The sequence below is a fragment of the Rhipicephalus microplus genome, chromosome 2 (genome assembly GCF_043290135.1).
Source record: "Rhipicephalus microplus isolate Deutch F79 chromosome 2, USDA_Rmic, whole genome shotgun sequence".
Classification (NCBI taxonomy): domain Eukaryota; kingdom Metazoa; phylum Arthropoda; class Arachnida; order Ixodida; family Ixodidae; genus Rhipicephalus; species Rhipicephalus microplus.
Genome location: NC_134701.1, coordinates 139,123,533 through 139,147,014, shown reverse-complemented (window position 1 = coordinate 139,147,014; position 23,482 = coordinate 139,123,533).

The following is a 23,482-nucleotide window of genomic DNA, read 5'->3' as shown; positions in this document are numbered from 1 at the left end:
AAGTGGACACTTTTTTGAAATGGCAGTGGTCGGGAATTCATATTTCTGCATCTGTTCGCGTTACCTGTACAGTTGGACAAACCATCAGCTATCATGCATGAGTGGCAGATTTTCTGTGTATTTTCACGGAATTAAGTTTCAGAAAAGGTGAGGACAATTGTATGCCCACGGAGCACATGTTCACGAAGCAATTTGTAACTTCGTTCCATAATATGGCGCTGTGAGAGGAAAAAGTGGCCGCTGTGCACAATAGTTATAATTTTGACAGACTGTACGTCTACTTGCCATTTCTTTTCAAAAGACCAATAAACAACTCCGAAGCACAAAGATCCCGAGAAGTGTTATAGGGTGAAATATGAGCACTTTTGATTTGTGAACATGCTTCTGCAAGAATTTCGAGGCAGCATGTTTCAAAGTAATTTCTAAAAATAATAGGTAATAGAATTAAGGCGACATTAGAGTTCAAATATTCTGATGGAGGCGGAAATGTTGTAGGCTCGTGTACTCAGATTTGGGTGCACGTTGAAAAATCCCAGGTGATCGAAATTTCCGGAGCCCTCCACTACGGTGTCTCTCAAAATTGTGTCGTAGTTTTGGAACGTTAAATCGTACAAATCAATCATCAAAGTTCAATAAATAAAGGACCGAGCAGGACTTCATACAAGCTACTCCACAATGAACCATATTCATACTATCACTCAGGCGATAGAGAAACGCCCGAAATACAAGTAACCCGTATACATACCTTTCAATATTCGGAGAAGGTGTTTGACTCAGTCGGGATATCAGAAGTAATGCAGGCACTACTGAATCAAAGCATCGAAGAACCCTACATAAACGTACTGAAAAAAATCTACAGTATCCACAGGCACATAATTATCCACAGGCGCCATAATTCTCTATAAATAAAGCGACGGAATCCCAATAAAGAAGGGTATAAGGTCGGTTGACACAATCTCTCGAATGCTACGTGCGGCATGTTTACAGGAGGTTTTCTGGCTATAGATTGAAAAGAGTTAGGAATAAGAGGTAATAGAGAGTATCTTAATAACCGGCGATTCAGTCATGGCATTGCTTTGATGAGTAACTCAAGGGACGAATCACAGCTCATGAGTTCTGAACTAGACACGGAAAGCAGAAGAGTAGGTTTGAAAATTAATATGCGCAAAACCAGAGTAATTTGCAACAGTCTCGGCAGAAAACGGCATCTTTGCCATGAGTGGGGAGACTCTGGAAGTTGTAAAAGAGTATGTCTACTTAGAACAGGGTGTGACCACGGAGCCGAACCATAAGTGAAATGGATGGCATTCGGCAAGCATTCTCAAATTATGAATGGTATATAACAGCTCCATCTTGCCGGTATACTTACGTATACGGAGTAGAAACCCGGAGGGTTACAAAAAAATATGATTGATTGATATGTGGGGTTTTACGCACGAAAATTGCTAAATGATTATGAGATACGCCGAAGTGGAGGACTCCGGAAATTTCAACCACCTCGGGTTCTTTAACGTGTACCCAATTCTGAGCATACGGGCATACAGCATTTACGCCTCCATCGGAAATGCAGCCGCTGCAGCCGGGATTCGATCCCGTTGCCTGCGGATCAGCAGCCGAGTACCTTAGCCACTAGACCATCGCAAGGGGGCTACAAAAAAAAAAAGATTCAGTTGAAACTGACAATGATGCAATGAGCAACGGAAATGAAAATGATTGGTGTAACCTGAAGAGGCAACAAAAGAGCAATACGTGTCGGTAAAGAAACCAGAGTGAAGGATGTCATAGCTGAAATTAGGGAAAAAAAAGTACATGGACCGGGCACGTAGCACGTAGGCAGGATAACCGCTGGTCATCAAGGGTAACAGACCACGTCACTCATTTTAGAGGTTAAGCTTCTTAAGTCGGAGGTCGTGCGCTCGTGACATATGTATTAGTTGTCGTTGTCGTAATGGTGCGAAGCCATTTCCAAGGCTGGACTAAAGGAGCAGCGCGCGCGCACCCTTTTGAACTTAGGAGGAAACCCACGCATGCTAATCATAAATAAAAAGATAGTTGTTTATGATGAAACTGCCTACAGAAACCAATATCGGTGACCTAATCTTCAATAAAGTTTGCCTTGATATTGGTGCTTACTAAAATAAACGCAGCATATCCACGGAGTGAACGACGATTGGTGAAGCGAAGCGTTTGTCAGTCCGTCCACGCTTCTGTCCGTCCATTCGTTCTTGCTTCAGTCCGTCCATGCGTCCGCCCATACGTTCGTTCTTCCGCCTGTCAGTCTGTTCTTCTGTCTGTCTGTTCATCCGTCCTTGCATCTGTCCGTGCGCCCGTCAGTTCATCGAAACCTCTTTTCGGAGCCTGTTGACTGGCCCTTTAACATAAAATCGTATTATGTCAGGCTACGCAGAAAAGGCGATGACAGGAATTCAAAAAGATGTGTCCCTTCCTTAGCACCGTCATGGCATTTGTGTTTTCCTTTTTTTTCCTTCGAATGCATAACTTACAATTGGCGTTACCGCAAGCGCAGCGCGTGGGTGCGGCATCCCGTGGCGGCCGCAGGAACGTACGTGCCTCTCTATGTGCAGATGAGCTAATTCCCGTGGAGGTTAGATGCATGCGGGGGCTCCGGATCGACGGGGATGGGGGGCAGTGTCGCTCTCACGGTTAAAAACGAGGGTGGGCATATATATATATATATATATATATATATATATATATATATATATATATATATATATATATATATATATATATATATATATATATATATATATATATATGGGAAAGAAGTGTATACTTAAGGGCTCGTTTTTCCGTGTTTTGACACAATATTAATGAGATCTAACGGAGAGTAATGCCAAGGAATGTACAGGGGAAGTTATTAGAACCAATTGAATATAAATAAGAAGAAAGAAAAGTGGGTGAAAAAATAACCAGCCATGAGCAGATTATATATATATATATATATATATATATATATATATATATATATATATATATATATATGTATATATAAAAGAAAGGAAAGAGGAAAGTGGGTGTAAAAAGATGAATTGCCACGGGTAGGAACCGAACCGGCGACCTTCGAACGCGTTATTCGAAGGTCACAGGTTCGGTTCCTGCCCACGCGAAGTTATCTTCTCACCCAATTTTTTTCCTCACATTTACGTTACAATTTTTTATAATATTGTCTGCTATACTTTCCTTGGCATCATTGTCTGTTGGATCTCATTATTATTTTGTCCAACACGGAAAAACGAGCCTTTAAGTGTACACTTTGAAACAATATATATATATATATATATATATATATATATATATATATATATATATATATATATATATATATATATATATATATATATATATATATATATATATATTGAAATAACTTGAAGATAGCACATAAGAAAAGGATCGTATTTACTAACGTTTCGGCCGTGGCACGGCCTTCGTCAGAGTGCCACGGCCGAAACGTTAGTAAATACGATCCTTTTCTTATGTGCTATCTTCAAGTTATTTCAATATAGAAAATACCCGGACCTGTCGTGCCTTCCCTTCAAGTTCTATATATATATATATATATATATATATATATATATATATATATATATATATATATATATATATATATATATATATATATATATCCCTGCCCACAAGCGTGGCCCCCACATTTCAGATATACTTACGGTGCCCCTTGTTGGATGTAGGGCGCAGTAGTTTGGGCATAAGGCGCCATTAGGTGAAATATGAAGCGATTTTTAGCGGACTTTGAAAATCAATTTCGATTCCAGGCCGTTTACAACACAATAATGTTGGGCTCATGTGTTCTACTGGCAAGATCCCGTTGAGACAGTCACCATGGGAGTGGAGCATTGAAGCTGGCGTTCAGACTTGAGCACCACCAAGAAAACTTTACCTACTAGTTTATTATCTGATGGCAATGGTCGTCTTGTGAGATACAGGGACAGACATACGGACAGTTGTCTCCAAATTCGACGCAGTAGCGCCTATGCATGAAGCTGATCACATCTAAATGTCCTGATTTGTTTACTAATGCAATCCGTACATCCATAAAAGCTGCAAGTACATGTATGAACACAAGTTCTATTCTCTTGCTGTGGCCGATCGTTATGAAAGAGTGCTGAACAGACTCCGTGAGTTTTGAGAGTAGTTTTGTTATAGACTTCTCATATGTGCTGTAGGATTCCGCTTTGCGTTTAAGATGCGGAGCATCTAATACTCGAGGCTTGTAGTGCGGCGCCGTCCGCAAGCTTCCTCCTCCTTCTTCCACCATCTGTGCATCCCTTCCTCCTCTACACACCACGCGCGCTTCACTCCTCCACCATCTGTGCACCCTTAGGCCTCCTCTACACACCGCGTGCGCTTCTCCTCTTCACGAACATTCGCTAGCTGTATAATGTAGCGCGCATGCGCCGTCACGCTTCGAGAACATCGGCAGCTGACGCGCGCGCATGCGCCGTCGCGCTTCGAGAACATCGGCAGCTGACGCGCGCGCATGCGCCGTTGCGCTTCTCCCCCTTCTCGAACATTCGACAGCTGACAGTGCATGCGCCGTCGCGCTGTATATATACTCAAGGTCGGCGCTCGCTCGCTCAGTTGCCGCTCGTCGGTTGGTTTGTACGGCGCGTCGACGTCCAAGGTCGCGGGGAAATGAATTCCAACGAATCCACAAACACAATGATCGACGTCCCTTCGACCAGCGCCGCCCTTTCGCATACGTGTGTACGTGTTCACTCATTTAACACCCCCTCCTACAACCACGTTAACCAATTTAGCCATCGACCCAAGTAAGTCGCAATTTAACACCCCATTTCACAACCACGTTAACCAATTTAGCCATCGACCCAAGTAAGTCGCACTTTAACACCCCGTTAACCAATTATATGCTCCGGATCCTCCTCAGTGTTCCCCCGAGGGAAGCTGCGGGCAATTTTCTTTTTTTAATGTCATTAGGTTGGTGTGCCCCGTCTATGATTTCCGGGAACCAAGGCTGTTCTTGCAAAGTTCGCGAAGGCGGCTGCGGTGCCTGTTGCTTGTTTACGGCAAATTAAATTTATTGGCGTTCGTTTATGCAAATTTCGACCTGACTTTCAAGTTCGCCGCACGAAATTAAGTACCATGACACCATATTATCGTTTTTTTTAAATGGGAAGCATTTCTTTGCGAGCATTGGCAACATAGAGCGTATCTATCTATCTATCTATCTATCTATCTATCTATCTATCTATCTATCTATCTATCTATCTATCTATCTATCTATCTATCTATCTATCTGTCTATTTATCTATCTATCTGTCTATCTATCTTTTTATCTATCCAACTATCTATCTATCTATCCATCTATCCATCTATCTATCTTTACATGACACGTATCTCATGGTTATCATTTTTCACCAGTCACATGACGCCAATAGATGACCTTCGTCATCTATTGGCGTCATGTGATACCAAATCAGGCATATGTGAAGCTAGTGAAACTTCCGCGAGCGCATCATCTGTGTGGAACGTAGTCATGTTGTTACATGACACGCATGTCGTGATAATCATGTTTGTATGTGCCATTTGCCTATGTCATCCGTTCACGTCATGTAATATCGAGTTTGGTACAGTTATGCTAGCGAAACGGCCGCGAGTGCATCACGAGCGTAGCATGTAGTCATGTTACATGACACGCATCTCATATTTATCATGTTCACCAGTGCCCTACATTCGTCATTCATTCACGTCATGTAATACCAAATTCGGTATAAGTGAAGCTAGAGAAACAGCCCCCCGCATATCATGAGCGTGGCATGTAGTCATGTTGTTAAATGACACGCAGCTCATGATTATTATGTTTGCACCAGTCACATACCTTTGTCATCCATTCACGTACTGTAATACCAAATTTGGTATATGTGACGCTAGTGAAGCGGCCACGGGCGCATCACGAACGTGGCATGTAGTCATGTTGTTGCATGACAAACTTGTGATAATTTTCATGTTAGGGTCTGTCGCTTGCGTTTGCCATGCAATCATGCGATACCACACCAGTTTTGCGACATGCCATGTGAACTAGACCCCCGCAAGAGCTTCAGGACCATGAAATGTAAATCATGACATTCATGACACACATCATGATTTTCATGTTATGACTAGTCTATTATCTTCTTTATACAGTCATATGACGCCATACCAAGTTTACTATCGGTACCATTATCGAAACGGCCAGGAGAGCTAAAAGTCGTAGGCGGATAGATAGATAGATAGATAGATAGATAGATAGATAGATAGATAGATAGATAGATAGATAGATAGATAGATAGATAGATAGATAGATAGATAGATAGATAGATAGATAGATAGGTACGCTCAATGGCGCCAAAGTTCACTAAGAAATGCTTCGCATTTAATATTCGTTGTCGCAGAGATTGGTGTGAGAAATTAAAAGGGATGCCGCCCCCCCCCCCCCCCGCCCCACTACCACTTTTTCCTTCTTTTTTCTGTGTTCGTCGCTTATTCAGCAACTTCATGCGCATGTTGTGGTGAATATGTAAATAAGCAAAAATATTTTACTGATACGAGAAACGTGGTATTTTTCTTCGCTGTCCCTGCAAGCAGCACATGCCGTCACTTTGGGCGGCAACATTTCAAACTCATCGCTAACTTACGTCGGCACGAGAACTGCCTACTTAAAAACCAAGGATGAGGGCAGGCCACGATATTGAATATCAAGGAAAAATCAAGAATCACGTTGAAGTGGTCAAATTATTGTAGTCGCACTGAGCACGTCTTGCTTGACAGCTAACAGTGATCGCACCCACAAGTGGCATAAGAACAGAAACTGTTCCCGACTACAGCGTTTTTGAGCAAGCCCAGGGCATTTGCAGAAGGTCGAGCCCAACACCCTCCACAAATGAAATTCAGATCATTCCTAATAAGGCTAGTAAAGCAAGCAGATTTTATCAAGGTAATACCACTGTCTCCAACCGACTTTGGAAGGTCTGGAATGCTGAGAAATATTCGAATATCCATAGATTATAAAAATGGAAAGCTTTCTGGTGGGAAAGAAAAAAAAATATGTGAGTGGCTTTCTTCAACAGGATATAAAAATTGATTCCTCGCATATATTTACATTGATGATATTGCACAGCCTGGTAACCTACTTGCTGGATTCTCAATTAATTGAGATAGTACAAATACGCAGCCGAATGCTCTCAGGTGCTATCTATCTATCTATCTATCTATCTATCTATCTATCTATCTATCTATCTATCTATCTATCTATCGATCGATCGATCGATCTATCTAACTGTCTAGCTATCTATCCATCTATCTATTTATTTATCTATCTCACAATTTTGTATTTTGAGAGGTCTAATAAGATATCACCAATGTCTCGTTAGTTGGAATTTTTCCATGGATGAGAATGATATTGTTAAGCTGAAGCGGCAACGTCTGAAAGAAGGTAGAAGAAAACAAAGTGGTCTGTCTTGGAAGCAGCTCGGTGATGGCGCGGCTACCATTGGCTATTTGTCCTTGAATAAACACATCCCATCGTAACAGTTATGGTGAGAGGGGGGGTTAAGATAACGGTGCCCCCGGCGAGCGACGACGCACCAACCACCGAAGCACAATGCGTGGCGCTTCGCCGAAGTAGCGACTTGCTGGTTTGCCACTTGCGATGGCATCTCACGACAAAAATGACAACCTTCCACCTGTTCCCCGTATTCCGTGGCAGCCCTACATCGAGCCTCCAACCTTCGATGGAGAAGCTGGGGAATATGTTGACGCATGGCTTAGCTCCTACAAACTGACGAGGCAGTTTAATGGCTGAGATGCTACCGGTCATCCTTGCAATGTGCGACTCTTTCTTAAGGGAACCGCATTTGTGTGGTTTGAAAACCATTGGGAAAGCCTCAAGACGTGGCAGACATTCGTCGAAGAAATCAAGAAGTGTTTCGGGGATTCGGCAGCTAAGAAGAAACGCGCCTAGCAATCCCTCATGCCATGAGCTCAAGTCCCCAGAGAAACCAGCACGATGTATATCGAGGAGGTGCTCAAGTAGTACAAGCAACTGGACCCGCCGGATGACAGAAGAGGACAAGGTTGGTCTTTTTCTGAAGGGAATCGCAGATGTCTACCTCACCACAAAGAAAAAAAAAGTTTGGAGTCTGTAAATGACGTCATTAAGCACTGACGAAGTTTGAAGCACCCAAAGCACGGCGAATTACACAAAGTTCGGCCGCCTGGCCAATGACACCAATGTTGCCAGTGTCGACGTGCATTCTGCCCCAATCGAACCTTGCGTTGGTGATTCGGCAAGTGTGCACGAAGAGCTTGACCGACGTGAGGTGGATTCTCGGCCGGAACTTTTATGTCCGAGACCACTTTCCTCACTGCGACTTTGGAGCGACGACAATGAACGCCGCCTGCCTTGATGCTTCTAACTATGCGCAACGCCCTCGAGCACCGAACCCCACTATTCATTCGTATATGAGTTACCAGTGTTATGATGACTGCGCACGCAGACCACCTGCGGTTTGTGAGGAGTGGAATGGCCGGACCGTTCATCCTTCTGCTGACATCAGTAGTGTAACCTTGGACCCTACTATAAATGCTTCCACTGCTGTGTCCGCGGATATGCCGCCCGATTCTGCCCCGATCGCCATCGCAGCGCTGCACCGTCCTATGGGCGACCGCGTTCATTCTACAGGCGCAGCAATCAGCACGTGGACGAGACACTTTGGCGCTCTGACTCAGACAGCAAGCCTAAACACCGGGCGAATCACTACAGTGACTCACTGGCGTCTGTGCGAAGCTTGAACCGCCACCGCCAAGCTAGCGAAGGCCCATCTCCTCGACAACGTCCCACGTCACCACTGCCGAGAAACTAGGCGGCGCCACCAATTTAAGTGAGGTCGCCAGCCATCGTCTACACGCCGCTTTGCCTCCGCCATTGACCACGCGTTATAACAAGATTTGTGTTCCCGCACATAACGTTACTACGCTTGCTTTAGTGGACACGGGAGGGATTGTCTCCGTTATCAGCATGAATTTTTAAACGCAATGAGGCTGTAAGGTGAAGTCCCAGTGGGATAATGCGAATACATTATCTTTTGTGAGTGTAGAATAGCTCCGACCTCTTGGTGTGTGCACCACAAGTGTTTATATCTCTATAGCATCTATCGAACCGAATTAACACTACTCCCTAAATCGACGCGTAGTGTGGATTTCCTACAAGAGTGCAGTACCACTCTTGACGGTGGTACCAGCGAGCATTTTGTCTCTTCTCTTGCCGTCCAACCTGCCACCTGTTCGCACACCCTCGCCGTTTGTGAAGATTCTGCTTACCACCACGTTTTTCATCTAGCGTTCAAGTTACTATTGATAGTGCTGACAAAAGCGTTGCCGACAGCATTGCCGAGAAGTGTCAAGCCCTGGCGAGCGTCCTTAGCAAACATACATCATATTTTTTTTTCACCCAGGACGCTACGAAAGTTTGTGTTCCCAATACGTGGTCTCCCTCAGGACAGATGCGAGCTACGCGCATCCAATAAGGCAGAAACCATACCACGTGTCTGCATCGGAGCGCAAGGTGATCTCTGAACAGGTGGAAGACATGTTAAGTAAGGGCGTCACTTTATATTTCTCTAGTCCTTGGGCTGCACCGGTCATCCTCGGGAAGAAGAAAGACGGGTCCTTGATGTTTAATGTCGACTTCCGTCGCATGAAGTTGGTGAAAAAAAAAGGATGTGTACGCACATCCTTAAATAGAAGACGTTAATGGCGGTCTTCATTCGTCGTCTTGATTCTCATCTGTGGACCTCCGACCAGGCTATTGGTTGATACTTGTGCATTCCATTGACAAAAATAAAACCGCTTTTGTCACAGCAGATGGCTTGTTTGAATGCAATGTCATGCCGTTTACATTGTGGAATGCACCTACAACCTTTGAAAAGTTTAAGGACACGGTACTGCGCGGTCTCAAATGGGAGATTGGGCTGTGTTACCTCAACGACATCGTCAGTTTTCGTTGCCCTTTTGTAGAACACACTCATCGACTCGATGTTGTTTTGACATGCCTTGAACAAGCCGTCCTTACCCTGAACACCAAGAAATGTACTTTGGCTAATGAAAAGCACTTGTACTTGGACATCTTGTGAACAAACATTGCGTACGTCCAGACTCTGAGAAGGTTGCTGCAGTTAGCAGTTTTAAACAACCGCAGTCACAACGCGAACTGAGAAGTTTCTTGGGTCTCTGCTCATACTTTTGACGATTTGTACCCAAGTTTACTGAAACTGCCTACTCAATAACTTCATTGCTGATGAAGGATAAGGACTTCATCTTGACAGCGGATCGTGGTTCCTCATTTGATGTACTTAACTTCCTTCTCTCGACTGGAACAATACTGCATCATTTAGATCCTTCGGCAACAACATAATTGCACATGGACGCGAGTGGTATCGCTCTCGCGCCTTGCTCATCTATCGCTTCAATGTCGTCAAGCATGCCATCTCTCACGCCAGTCGTTCGTTTAGCAAGGCTCGAATGAGTCTCACCGTCACTGAACAAGGGTGCCTGGTTCCAGTTTTTGTCGTCCATACGTTCTGTCCATATCTCTACGGGCAGCACATCACGATCGTTACTGACCACCATTCACTATGTTGGTTGATTGATCTGTGTAACCCCTCAGGCCACCTCGCGCAATGGGAGCTACATCTGCAGGAATTCTATTTAGAATTTTCTACAAGAGTGGCCGCCATCACGCAGATGCCGACTGTTTCTCGAGGCTCCCATTACCCGCCACTCTATGTGACGCCGACAATTTTGACAATCTTCTATCTTCTATTGAAGGTACTGCTTTTCCTGACCTCATTACCTTCCAGAAAAAAACAACGCGACGACCGCAGCTTGAACGATCTATTCAACCGAGCGGCTCAACCGACAGGTAGCCATGACTATATCGTCCGAGATGGCTTGCTTTACAAAAAACAATTACGAGGCTATTGGCGCCCGCATTCTTTTAGTTGTCCCCGTGAATTCCAAAACGCACGTACTTTATGGTAGGCCTGATGACGCATCTGCGGGGCACATCGGGTTCGCCAAAGCCTACCACAGTCTACTGGCTTGACTCTAATGCCTACTATGCAACGCAATACAGAAAAGTATGTGGCCAGTAATAAATGCCAGAAGTACCAAGTACTGCCATGGTTGATCTCCTCTACCCCGTAACGTCACCCTCTTACCTTTCGAAATGGTTGAAGTGGATCTTCTCGGCCGCTTTTCAAGCTCATTAAAGATTAACCACTGAATTATAGTCTGTATCGACCACTGGACACGCAATGTTGAAACGAAAGTACTACCAACAGCCACGACCCTCGATGTATTGAGGTTCTTCCTCTATTCTGTGATACAGCACCATGGACCATTTCAAATTATTCAGAACAATCGTGGTCGCCAATCTATAGCTGATGTTGAAGAAGACTTCTTGGGTCTCTTTGTTTGTCAATTTCACCACGTGACCCCGTATCACCTGGAGACAAAAGATTTTGTCGAGCACACTAATGAACACTTACCAGCATGCCTTCGATAGAAGTCGACTCCAGGAATAAGTAGGATGCCATCTTGCCCTTTATCACCTGCGCCTATACCACGGCAAAAAGCCTCTCCGGCTACAGCTCCTTATCGTCTTTATGACAGACCACCCCGTGCTTTTTTGACACCATTGTTCCTCTTCATGCTCATGTGGACTCATATCGCCCAGACTCTCTGCCGCGCAGAAAAAAGCTCGTCGCCTAGCTCAGCTCCGTAAATTGGCATCGTGGGACGGCTCCACGTTCGCCTATGATTCACGGCACAACAATGAATCGTACGAAACAGGAGACAAAGTATGGCGGTGGACACTCTTTCGAAACGGGGCCTGTAGCAGACGTTCCTGGCTCGTTACACCGGCCATTTTGTCATCATCGATCACCTAAGTGATGTGACGTATGCCATCGCTCATCTCGTATCTTGAGGCTACTGTTCGCAGACGCAGCTTGTTCGCGTCGCCCGTCTATATCGCTTTCATCCTCGTGAATCTTGGTGCACGTGACACTCGCCAAGAGGGTTTCGTCTGAAAAAGGGGTTGTTACGCTGAAGCGGCTACATGTCAAAGAAGGAAGAAGGGAACGAAGTGGTCCATTTTGGAAGCAGCTCAGTGAGGGTGCGGCGACCGTTCGCTACTCATCCTTGAATAAACACGCCCCATCGTAAAAATATATACGATGCCCTCGCAGATTGCATTGCACAACGGCAAAATCTCCACGCGTGCGTTTTTGCGCATAGAGCTTGAAAATGGGCACAACGCGTACAAAGGACTGCTTTCCCCAATACAACTTCATTTATAGTGTCTGTTCGTGCACTTCGCCCCATGTTTAGAGGTGCCATTGCACCACCTCACTCTGGTTGCCACAAAACATAATGCGAGTGCACTATCCAGCGATTGCTGGCTGGTCCCCCGGATACTTTTGCGGTGCCTTTACGGTGGCAGTGCAATACGAGCGCATGATTTTAAGGCCGCTGAGCCGCACGTACAAGTGATTCAGTAGTACTGAACCGCACAGTGATGAAAAGTTTGCAGCCTCGCGTAGGAACTTTCTTAGAAGACTGAAAGTTTGATGCGGCAGTATGGCCTGGCACAAATAGATTTTTTTTTTTCAAAGGCCTTTGGTGGTTCAGCTAATTGGCAGTAATAAAGTGAGTGGACGCAAACGCCCTAAATGTAGTTGCACTAAATAAAAACCAAAGCACGAATAAAAAAAAAGCTCTTGTCCGCCGTGTTAGTGGAATCAACTGCTGGAATCATTTAAAAATCTAATAATACATCATATGGGCGTGGGACTTCAAACCTGAATAGCCAAAGGTATCAACGTACGATTAATGCGTGACAAAAAATTAGACACTGCCAAAGACTGCAAGATATGCATTAAAGGTTTTATTAAAAAGTGGATGGAGAACTTTATAACACTGAATAATACATCAAGCCGTGGACATTACATGAAGAACAATAGCTTTAAGACGGGGAACTCGAAGAAGGATCACTCAAAGGAGGGTGAGCACAGGTAATTGCAATCATAAAAAACCCTTACGTATAAAAATTTAATTCTCAGGGCCTTGTAAGTCCTCGAATTTTGTTTCAGTCCTTCAAAAACATGGCATAATGTGTATTTTCACAGACTCCAATTTTATGACTCACAATTAACGACAGTTGCATGTTGCTGCAGGGGCAAACTTGAACTGCTTATCGCGTTTCGTGACTACGTAATTTCAAAATGAGGCACGGTTGGACAGCCTGTATTAGATTGGCGAGATTGAGGTAGGCGTGCTTGGTTTGGTTTTGGTTGACCATGAACCATAAGTTGATGGCCATAATGAGGCTACGACGTCAGGCTTGAGCTCTCCGGAAAACAATAAACGTTGCGCGAAGGCGCCTGTTGTGGTAGACTACTGTTAGTGTATGAAATGTCGTCTTTTGACTTCGATTTTAGCGATATTTCTTAGCAAACTACAAAAAAAAACAATACATCCCCCTCACTAGTCTACCGCAGTCGCACAGCCTGCGAAAGACCGTGAAGGTTAAGATTGATGAACTTTGAAGCATTAAGACATGAATAGAAAAAAAAGATTCAAAGACTTGCCTGAGCCTTAGAGCTCTTATTCCAGTGAAACCATGCAATAAGTGAACTGAACATTCTTCGCTTTGCTCAATGAAATTTACCGTGAAATACAATCATGCTCCTTAACTTTTTGAAAGCTTCGTGAAAAGTCCTTGAATTTGAATTGCAAAGCGTATGGTCGAGCGCAATCTGGTGGGCAGCGAGACCACACTTACTGCGCATGTGCGCCCCTTCCCGTCTCTCCTTGATTACGCTTTCTGTCTCCCCCCTCTCTGTCCTTTAGGGATGCCTCCCAACGTCGTTATATCCCCCCTTTGCACATGCGCGTACCCTCACCCTTTCTTTCCTCTCCTATCCTCCCCAATCTCACCCAGCAACACTGGTGCAGGCAGCATCTGCTAGCGAGTTCCTTGGTTGGAAAAACTGACTGCGCACGCTAAACAACCTGTACAAATTGTGGCTTTGAGAGCTGGCGAGTATCTACGAATATGTGCATTTTGAGCATGTTAAAAAGGGCAGAAATGCGGGCTTGTTGGATTGTCTTGCGTCTTGTATATAGGTTGGAAAAGACAAGGACGAATGGAACACACTGGCAACAGTGTGTGTGTATTTTTTTGCCTCATCTCCGTATTCGCAAACGCTCCTTCACTCAACTTTCACCCTTCATTTGACAGAGTGGAGCACTGCGCCACCACTCGGCTGGAAATGACGCTGCACTTCTCAAGAATCGCAGCAGACTATCGCTGATATGCAGTGACTTTCTGTGCCTAGAGAAGGCGCTCCCGTCAGCTTTCTCATGTAAAGGCGAAGCGTTGAGTGAAAAAAAAAAAAAAGATCGATAATACGGGATTCAGTCCTCCTCTTTTCGGGCCAACATCTAAGAAGCGTGTTCAGCAGCGTGTTCAGCAGCGTGAAGGATACAGACCCCAAAAATTCAGCAAACATTAGCTCCAACTTGCAACTAGAATTTCTTTTAACGCGCCCATAGCAAAGAAGATAGAAGATGCACGTAAATCCAAGTGAGTAAGAATGATCTTCCATTACCTAGGTAAAACTGACGAAAGTCGTCGCTTGCATTAAAAGCTCTCTCCGGGTTCCTGGCTGTTCAATACAAGCCCCCCAGTCTAGTAAGACACATTATTTTAAGCACAAAGCATATTTTCAGAAATGCGAATGGAGTACTGCAGGAGTACCGAGCTAGTAAATGTTTCTGAAAGATTGCAATTTAAAGAGCCACTTAATTACTAAAGGACTCCATTTTTATACGTCAGCCTATACAGTATTGATCTGTAGTCGTGCATTCGGTTCTATCGCCGGCTTATATCGCATTATTGATTATCTGTGGCAAACAGTCACGAGTTTCTCTAGGTACTTCCACGAGGTACTTTCGCAGTATATAGAAAGAAGGCAGTATGCTTAGATGATGCTTTTTACTAATTTTATGAAGACCCGAAACGTCGAGGATTTAAAGTGGTGTGTAGATGGTGGAGTAGCAAGTATTAAAATTTGCCGTGACCCTGAAGGCCTCTTACGCTGACAACGATAAAAAAAGCAAAATATCTACTTCTTTTCACTGGCTCTGACCGTAAACGTTTTACGCTGCTTTAACGAATAAAAAAAAATCTTGGCAGATCCCACGAACATTGGCAATCCATAATATGCAAAGAAAAAACGGAAAAAGCTGATATGTCACTTTAAAATGAGCACAACGTTACGAGGTGGAGGTAAATGATGCTGTACATGACTTCCGTGGCATGATTATCACGTTTGGATGTGTCGTTTACCTTCATCTATTCACGTCACGTGATACCAAATTTACTATGTGTGCAGCTAGCGAAACGGCTGCGAGCACGCTATGAGAGAGGTATGTTGCCATGTTCCTACATGAACTGCGTGTCAGGATTGTCATGTTTTCACCAGCCATATAATTTGTGATTCATTGACGTCACGCAACACGAAGTTTGGTATATGTCGAGCTAGTAGAATGGCCCCGAGCACATCATGAAGGCCCCAATAAACTCCTATGTAGCATTGACGCGCGCGCACGCTGGGCACAGTGACGCTACGTTAGCAAAACACGAGCACTCTATAGTCTGACGCCAGGCGCAACCCGTGCGACCAGCGTCCATCGGCACGGCCCGACGGAAACTGCTGCGAAATGCAACATGCTGCATTTCGCACCGATGCGTTACACAGACATTTTTGCGTCCCCCTCTTTTCATGACGGAGGGACCCTGGACGCGCTGAAACGAGCATGCGTCAATGCAACGCAGCGTGGCGCCCGCCTGCGAGTATATGGCAGGACCAGCGCCTGGCGTAGCAACGCTGGCGTGACGCAACGAAATGAACGCCGGCGAGCACACGCACCGTGTCACGTCGAAATGTATTGGCACCTTGACTGTGGCATGTAGTCATGTTCTCACATGGCACGCATCTCATGATTATCATTTTCGCACCAGTCACATACCTTCATCATTCATTGACGTCACGTAATACCAAATTTGGCTAATGTGAAGCTAGCGAAACAGCCGCCAGAGCATCATGAGCGTGGCATGTAGTCATGTTGTTACATGACAAGGAGCTCATGATTATCACGTTTGAACCATTCACATACCTTCGACATCCATTCGCGTACGGTAATACTAAAATTTAATATGGGACGCTAGCGAAACGCCACAAGCTCATTATGAGCGTAGCATGTCGTCATGTTGTTACATAACACGCATCTCATGTTTATCATGTTTGCACCAGTATCATACTGCCACGTTCCATTTCTCAAGTTTTCTTATCGCCCCAATACACTACACAAACTCCATTCACGTCTCCGTACCAAATTTGGTATAAGCGAAGCTAGCGAAACAGCCGCCAGTGCATCATGAGCGTGGCATTGAGTCAAGTTGTTACATGACAAGCATCTCATGATTATTAGGATTGTACCAATCACATATTTTCGCCATCCAGTCACGTACCGTAGTACTAAATTTGGTATATGTGACGCTATCTGAACGGCCACAAGCGCATTATGAGCGTAGCATGTAGTCATGTTGTTACATAACACGCATCTTATGTTTATCATGGTTGCACCAGTATGACACCTTCGTCATCGATTCACGTCCCATAATACCCAATTTGGTTTAAGTGAAGCTAGCGAAACTGACGCCATGGAGCGCATCATGAGCACGGCATGTAATTAAGTTGTTTCATGGCACGCATCTCATGATTATATCATGTTTGCACCAGTCACATACGTTCGACATCCGTTCACGTACCATAATACTAAATTTGGTATATGCCGCACTAGCGAACTGGCCGCGAGCGCATCATGAGTGTGGTATGTAGTACTGTTGTTACATGGCAAGCATGTCTTGATTTTTATGTTAGGGTCCGTCGCTTGTGTTCGCCATGCAATCATGTCATACTATACCAGTTTTGCAACTTTCCATGTGAACGAAACCTGCTGCACCTGCTGAACCATGAAATGTAAATCATGACATTCATGACATCTATGTCATGATTTTCAGACTATGACTAGTCAAATATGTTTTTCATATAGTCACGTTATGTCATACCAAGTTTGGTATCGATACCAGTATCGAAAGGCCACGGGAGCTGAAAGTCGTAGGCGGCAAGAAAGATAGATAGATAGATAGATAGATAGATAGATAGATAGATAGATAGATAGATAGATAGATAGATAGATAGATAGATAGATAGATAGATAGATAGATAGATAGATAGATAGATAGATACGCTCAAAGTCGCTGAAGTTCACTAAGAAATGCTTCGCATTAAAAAAAAACAATGCACGCATGGAATTTTTTCATAGGCATGCACAGGGTTTCCCTTCAGGCGGGGGGGGGGGGGGGACGAAGATTTATAGCAGCACCTGCCCTCCCTATAGTACATATATATGTCAGTGTATGCGGCTGACTGTGCTCCTCGCCCCCTCCCTCTTGGTCGCCTGTTCTGTCTCACAGCCATGCGTACACCTATAGATTTTGTGTGGGAAAACCAGATTATTTTTGTGACACTTCGTTGTGCTGTACTCTGCATAAATTATAGCCAACCGGGGTTCATTAACGTGCACCGAATACCTATGCCACATGGGTATAGAATATGACATTCGGTAGCGAAGGCATTCAGTTCCTGAATGACATTTGCATCGGCGGCCCTGCAACACGTCCAAAGCGAATGATAATTGACTTGATGATGTCGATCGCAGCACCTTCCTTGTAAGCATTGGGTGAGTAGCAATAAAAAAAATAAACAAGCGTTTACAAGCTTCAAATACGTCAAAAAATAGATTAGTGTTTAAACAAGAATATTACGCTGCCATCAGACTTCGTTCGTTACTTTGTTTCTCGATGTTGAAACCGACCGTGTAGCAACTTCAGCTAAAGCTAGTCAGATCCGCAGTGTAAAAGCAAAATGGCGCCTGTCGTAGTTATTTTACAGCGTCTACCAGATGAAGATAAGTTTTGAAGCACTTGTTTAAGTGATTAGTGTAAATAAAATACGCGAAATGTTTCCTTCCAGTCGAATCAAATGTTGTTTTATACAAATACTTCATCAACAGTGCCATCGAGAGTACGCATTTCTTAGTCGAATTAGTTCTGGCGATGGCATTAGGTGACGAATAGCATTTGGGCGAATGCCATTTTGTTCATCCGTGTGGCCCCACGCGAATTACATTCAATCTGAAGGCATTAGGAGGTAAATGTCATTTTATCTGCGCGTTTGATATGGGTATAAATCAAAGCAGTGAGTGTGTATGCTTTTTTTTGCCAATCGCACTTCCATAAAGAATAGTCGCCGCTATCAATAGATTATTTGACGTACATTATGCGACAGCTGCTGTTGCTCGCGGTCAATCGAAATGGTTTACTAATCTTTGCACCTCAATCTGGCTTTATATATCGGTAATTTTTGTGATCGCCTCACACTGCAAAGGACGCTAATAGGAAGCAATCATCACCGTGATTATTATATTGATATCAAAGCCAATAATAAATTTTGTCGAAGCACGCGTCTCCATTCAGCACCCGGATAACTTATGAAGGAGTGAACCAACGCAACATCCACTAATATGGCAGGAATCCTTCAAATCTTTAGTAGGAGGAGAGGAATCCAGTTGTCAGGATACGCAGAAAAAAAGAGCGGTTACATTTGTATGTCGCTTTTGTGACAACTATTCCTCGCTCCCTTACAACCTTTCCGACATAGTGTGGAAACCACGTGGCACAAACTATAAAAACATATTTACGTTTGATATTCGAAGGTAATGCACAACTATAGATATTGGCGCTGTGCTTCTCGAAGGATAAGAATGTTGCTTCAGCCGCTTGTTGAACTAGACAAAATGATGTCTCGATATCACACTGTTTTGTTCTCTCAGATTTTTATGGGTATATGTTGTTATTGCGATAGCAATTGTATGGACAGTCTCGACATTATTTTGCCATCGGCGTCACCGTCACTCACCGTATGTGTATACATTTACGTCGATTAATATGTGAAAACACAAGAAGGAAAAATAATTCAGAAAAAGACCCCGGCGCGCGGAATCGAACGTGAGACCTCTGAATTGTGCGGGCGATTTGTTGAGCCACAAAAACACCACCTTGAATGATCAAATAGCAGGCTATTCATATTTACCACTTACCGCTGGTGACTGGAATTTCGAGGCGAACTAACGAGTTTTCATCAATACCAGCAAGATGGCGGAATGAGCGAGCGTCACCCCATCGTTACGACGCGCGCGGCAACGCGCGCTCTCATCTCCCACGCTTATTTTGCGCCCCTTAGGGGGATCAGAATGGACGCTAACATGCGCGCTTCTCTTGCAGTGGGGACAATGGTACGTCTTGGCTGGCATTGGCATGTACATTCAGCACTATCTGACAAGAAAGGGTTGCTACGCTATACTCGCTGGGCGTAACCTCCTTGGTTTTAGAAAGGTTTAGCGAGCGTTGGGCCGCAGTGCCACAAATACAGTGAACAAGTACAGTGAACAAATAAAAAGAAAGGGTTATATGCTTCAGCTAAAAGGTTATCATCTTCTAAGTCATGGTCTATGTATAAAAACTGTTTAAAATCTTATTGTCTTGCGATTAGCGAAGCGAAAAAGAAATATTTTTCCGCCGACCTGTCTTCACTTTTACTGACTAACCCTAAAAAGTTTTGGCGTGCCATTTCGCCTGACCGTGGCAGTGACATTGTTACATTACATAACGCCGATAATGTTTCTCTCTCTGCATATGAGTGTGCTTCAACCTTCAATTCGTTTTTTTGCTCGGTTTTTACTAATGAAGACTTTTCTTCGGTTCCCTGTGTCCCCGATCGTGAGTACTGCTTCATGTCTCCTATCATTGTTACTGTTGAAGGCATATACAAACTTATACACGGTCTAAAGCTGTCTACATCGTGTGGTGTTGACAATATTAATTCTAAGGTACTTAAAAACACATCCGCTTCCTCCAGTCAAATTTTATGCCACATTTTTCAACAGTCTTTATCTTCTGGTCAACTTCCCACTGACTGGAAGATAGCAAATATTATTCCGATATTCAAGGATGGTAACAAACACACACCCGGTAACTACCGCCCCATTTCGCTAACATGCATCTGTTGCAAGCTGCTTGAACACATCATCACCTCTCTTATATACAGCCATCTTGAGTCAAATAACTTCTTCTTTCTAAATCAGCATGGTTTTCGGAAAGCGTTATCTTGTGATACTCAGCTATTAGAATTTACGTCTGATTTACATAACGGCATGAATAGTAATAAAACTGTTGACTGCATCTTTTTAGACTATGCGAAAGCATTTGACAGAGTTGCCCATTGTCGCCTAATAGCTAAGCTGTCTGCACTTAAACTCGACTTATCAACATTATCTTGGCTTAGAAATTTTTTGTCAAATCGACAGCAGTTTACATTTGTCAATAACTTCAGCTCGTCTACTTCATTTGTTTCATCAGGTGTGCCCCAGGGCAGTGTATTAGGCCCTCTTCTTTTTCTGATTTATATTAATGATTTGCCTTGTAACATTTCTTCCTCAATTCGTCTTTTCGCGGATGACTGCGTAGTGTACAGAACTATTAACTCTGAAGAAGACCACGTACATTTACAAAAGGACCTCGACTTAATAAATCAGTGGTCTGACCGTTGGCAAATGACGCTTAACACATCTAAGTGCTGCGTACTTTCTTTCACCCGTAAGAAATCGGTTTTTAACTTTTCTTACTCTATCTGTTCAGCTGTAATTCTCCGTTCATCTACATACAAATACCTTGGTGTCCATCTTTGTACTAATCTTGCCTGGTGTACTCACATCGACAAGATATGCGCGAAAGCAAACAGAACTCTGGGATTCTTGCGCCGGAATCTGCATCATTCCCCATCTACCATTCGGCAGCAGGCCTACCAAACGTTTGTACGTCCTCAGCTGGAATACGCTTCATCGATCTGGTCTCCGCATCAACAATACCTAATAGATAAAGTGGAATCCATCCAAAATCGTGCAGCCCGCTTCATCACTTCAATGTATAACCGCCACTCCAGCATCACCCAAATCAAACGCGATATTGCCCTTACTAACTTGGATTCCCGCCGCTCTGTCTCCCATCTATGCCTCCTCCATAAGTACTACTACAACTCGTGGACCAGTTGTCTATCGCTTGACATTCCTTCGCGTACATCTAGTCGACTTCATAATCATCTCAGTTTCAGACGCATCTTCGGCAACACTCAGTCATTCAATAATTCTGCATTGCCACGCGCCATCGCAGTTTGGAATAGCCTTCCGGATGAAATTGTTTCTGTGAGAGATCCGGTCAAATTTCGTGAGCTACTGCAAATTTATATGTTCTCTTGATTTTGTATAACGATGCTTTAGTTTTTTTTCATTTTGTTTTTTTTGCTGCATTTGCTTATAGTGTTTGTTCTTCTCCCTTCCATTGTGCAATTTTCTTTGTTTTCTTCGATATAATTTCTTTGTATGCTTTATGTTATTGTGATTTTTTTGTAACCCCCCCTACTCAATGCTCTTCTGGGGCCTGTAGGGTAACATGAATAAATAAATAAATAAATAAAAGTGTATACCATGAACTCGAGGTGGTTAAAGGTGGGAAGTAGACAAGAAGCGCAAGCCGTAAGAAAGTGTGCGTGTGCCACCTCTCGTTTAGTCCTTGGAATGTCCGCTGGATGGTGGTGCTTTTATATGTGGAATATTTGATGGAAAGATGCGAGATGGTGGTACTCTAAGTGTTGACGAGATGGACGAATGGACAGACAGATGTGTGGATGAACGCATGGATGGCTAGATGGATGAATGGACGCAGGGACGGACGCAGGGGCGGATGCATGGACGCACGCACGGACGGTCACACAGACGGACGCACGCATGGATGAACAGAAGCAAAATGAATGGACGGATGGATGCTTCGCCCCACTGTCCCTCATTCATTCCGTGGATATGCCGCCATTTTTTTATTGAACCTCTCAGCGCTAAAATGTTCTGCAGCGTAATTGACACTCGGGTACTGTATTGACAATTTTTTAAATGTTAGTGAACTGCTACAACTTCGTGCGAGTGTATTATTTTTGCACCCAATTTGGCGATAGCGAGATAGTTGTGTGTAGTATGTACAAACAAATAAATAAAGAAAACAATAAAACTGTGGTTTACACAAACGATTTGCGTGGTGTTGCAATGTAATTCAGACGACGAGCTGCGTGAAATTTCTACCATCGCAGGAAGGCAGTCCTTGATTATTTAATTTAACCCACGAAAGCCTATTGTCTTGAAAACGAGTCTTACACCATCATTTTTCGGCAAAATTTCTAAATACCGATGTTCCAAATAATAAAAAAATGGAATAAAACATTGGTGCACAGACAAGCTGTGTAGCTATACAAATTTTTCGCTTCCAAAACTGGGAAGCACTTGATCCGAAGCATTATCCTGTGGAGGTTTTTTTAAGGATGTTTTACCTAAATTTTTTTACGACGGAGTCATATGTGCAGATGCACTAAATTCCCCTTAGATTTAACTGCAGAAAGCTATTGGGCAGAAAGATATTGAATAAATAATTTGTGACAGCTGGAGAAAGTTTTGTGACACATTTAGAAATCCATTGAGGATATAGGAGTAAGTTGGGTTTCCTTGCAGATCATCTGAGTTAGCTTGATTAAAAGGGCCAACTCATTTTTGCAGATCATGTCAGTGTAGTTATCTTTGCACTGAGGTTTCACATGCTGAAGAAGCAAGGCCTATGAGGAACGGCTAAGGCCAATTTTGATTTGCGAAGGGGGCAAACGCTAAAAGGGGGTGCTTCTTGAAGGTTGGTGATTATTTGGAGATCATTGGGATGATACTACATGATACCAGGATACTACATGCGCACACATTAACAATGTGTATAGGTCAATGTCCGGCTGCGTAGGCCGGGGTGTGTTGAAGCGAGAGAAGTAAAGCTACAAACAAGTTTTGAAGAAATACCTAGGAGTTTTGGTGACAAAATAAGGGCACGTGCAGTGGTTGATAAGGGCACGTGTAGTGTCTTATTATTTGAAGGCGTTGACGTAGCATGGAGGACGGGATCAATTAGGTTGGAGACCTGCCCATTACAAGTTGTCTGGAAATGTAAATAGACAATTAGCGGTGGTTTTAAATAACGCCAGATAAACTCCCTTAGTAAACTGGTTGCCAAGTAAGTTGGTTCTACAACCATAGATATATATACAAATACTGCAAGAAATAAATTTATGGAAAACGTCTGTACAGCACTAGAGGTACAGTGCATTGAAAT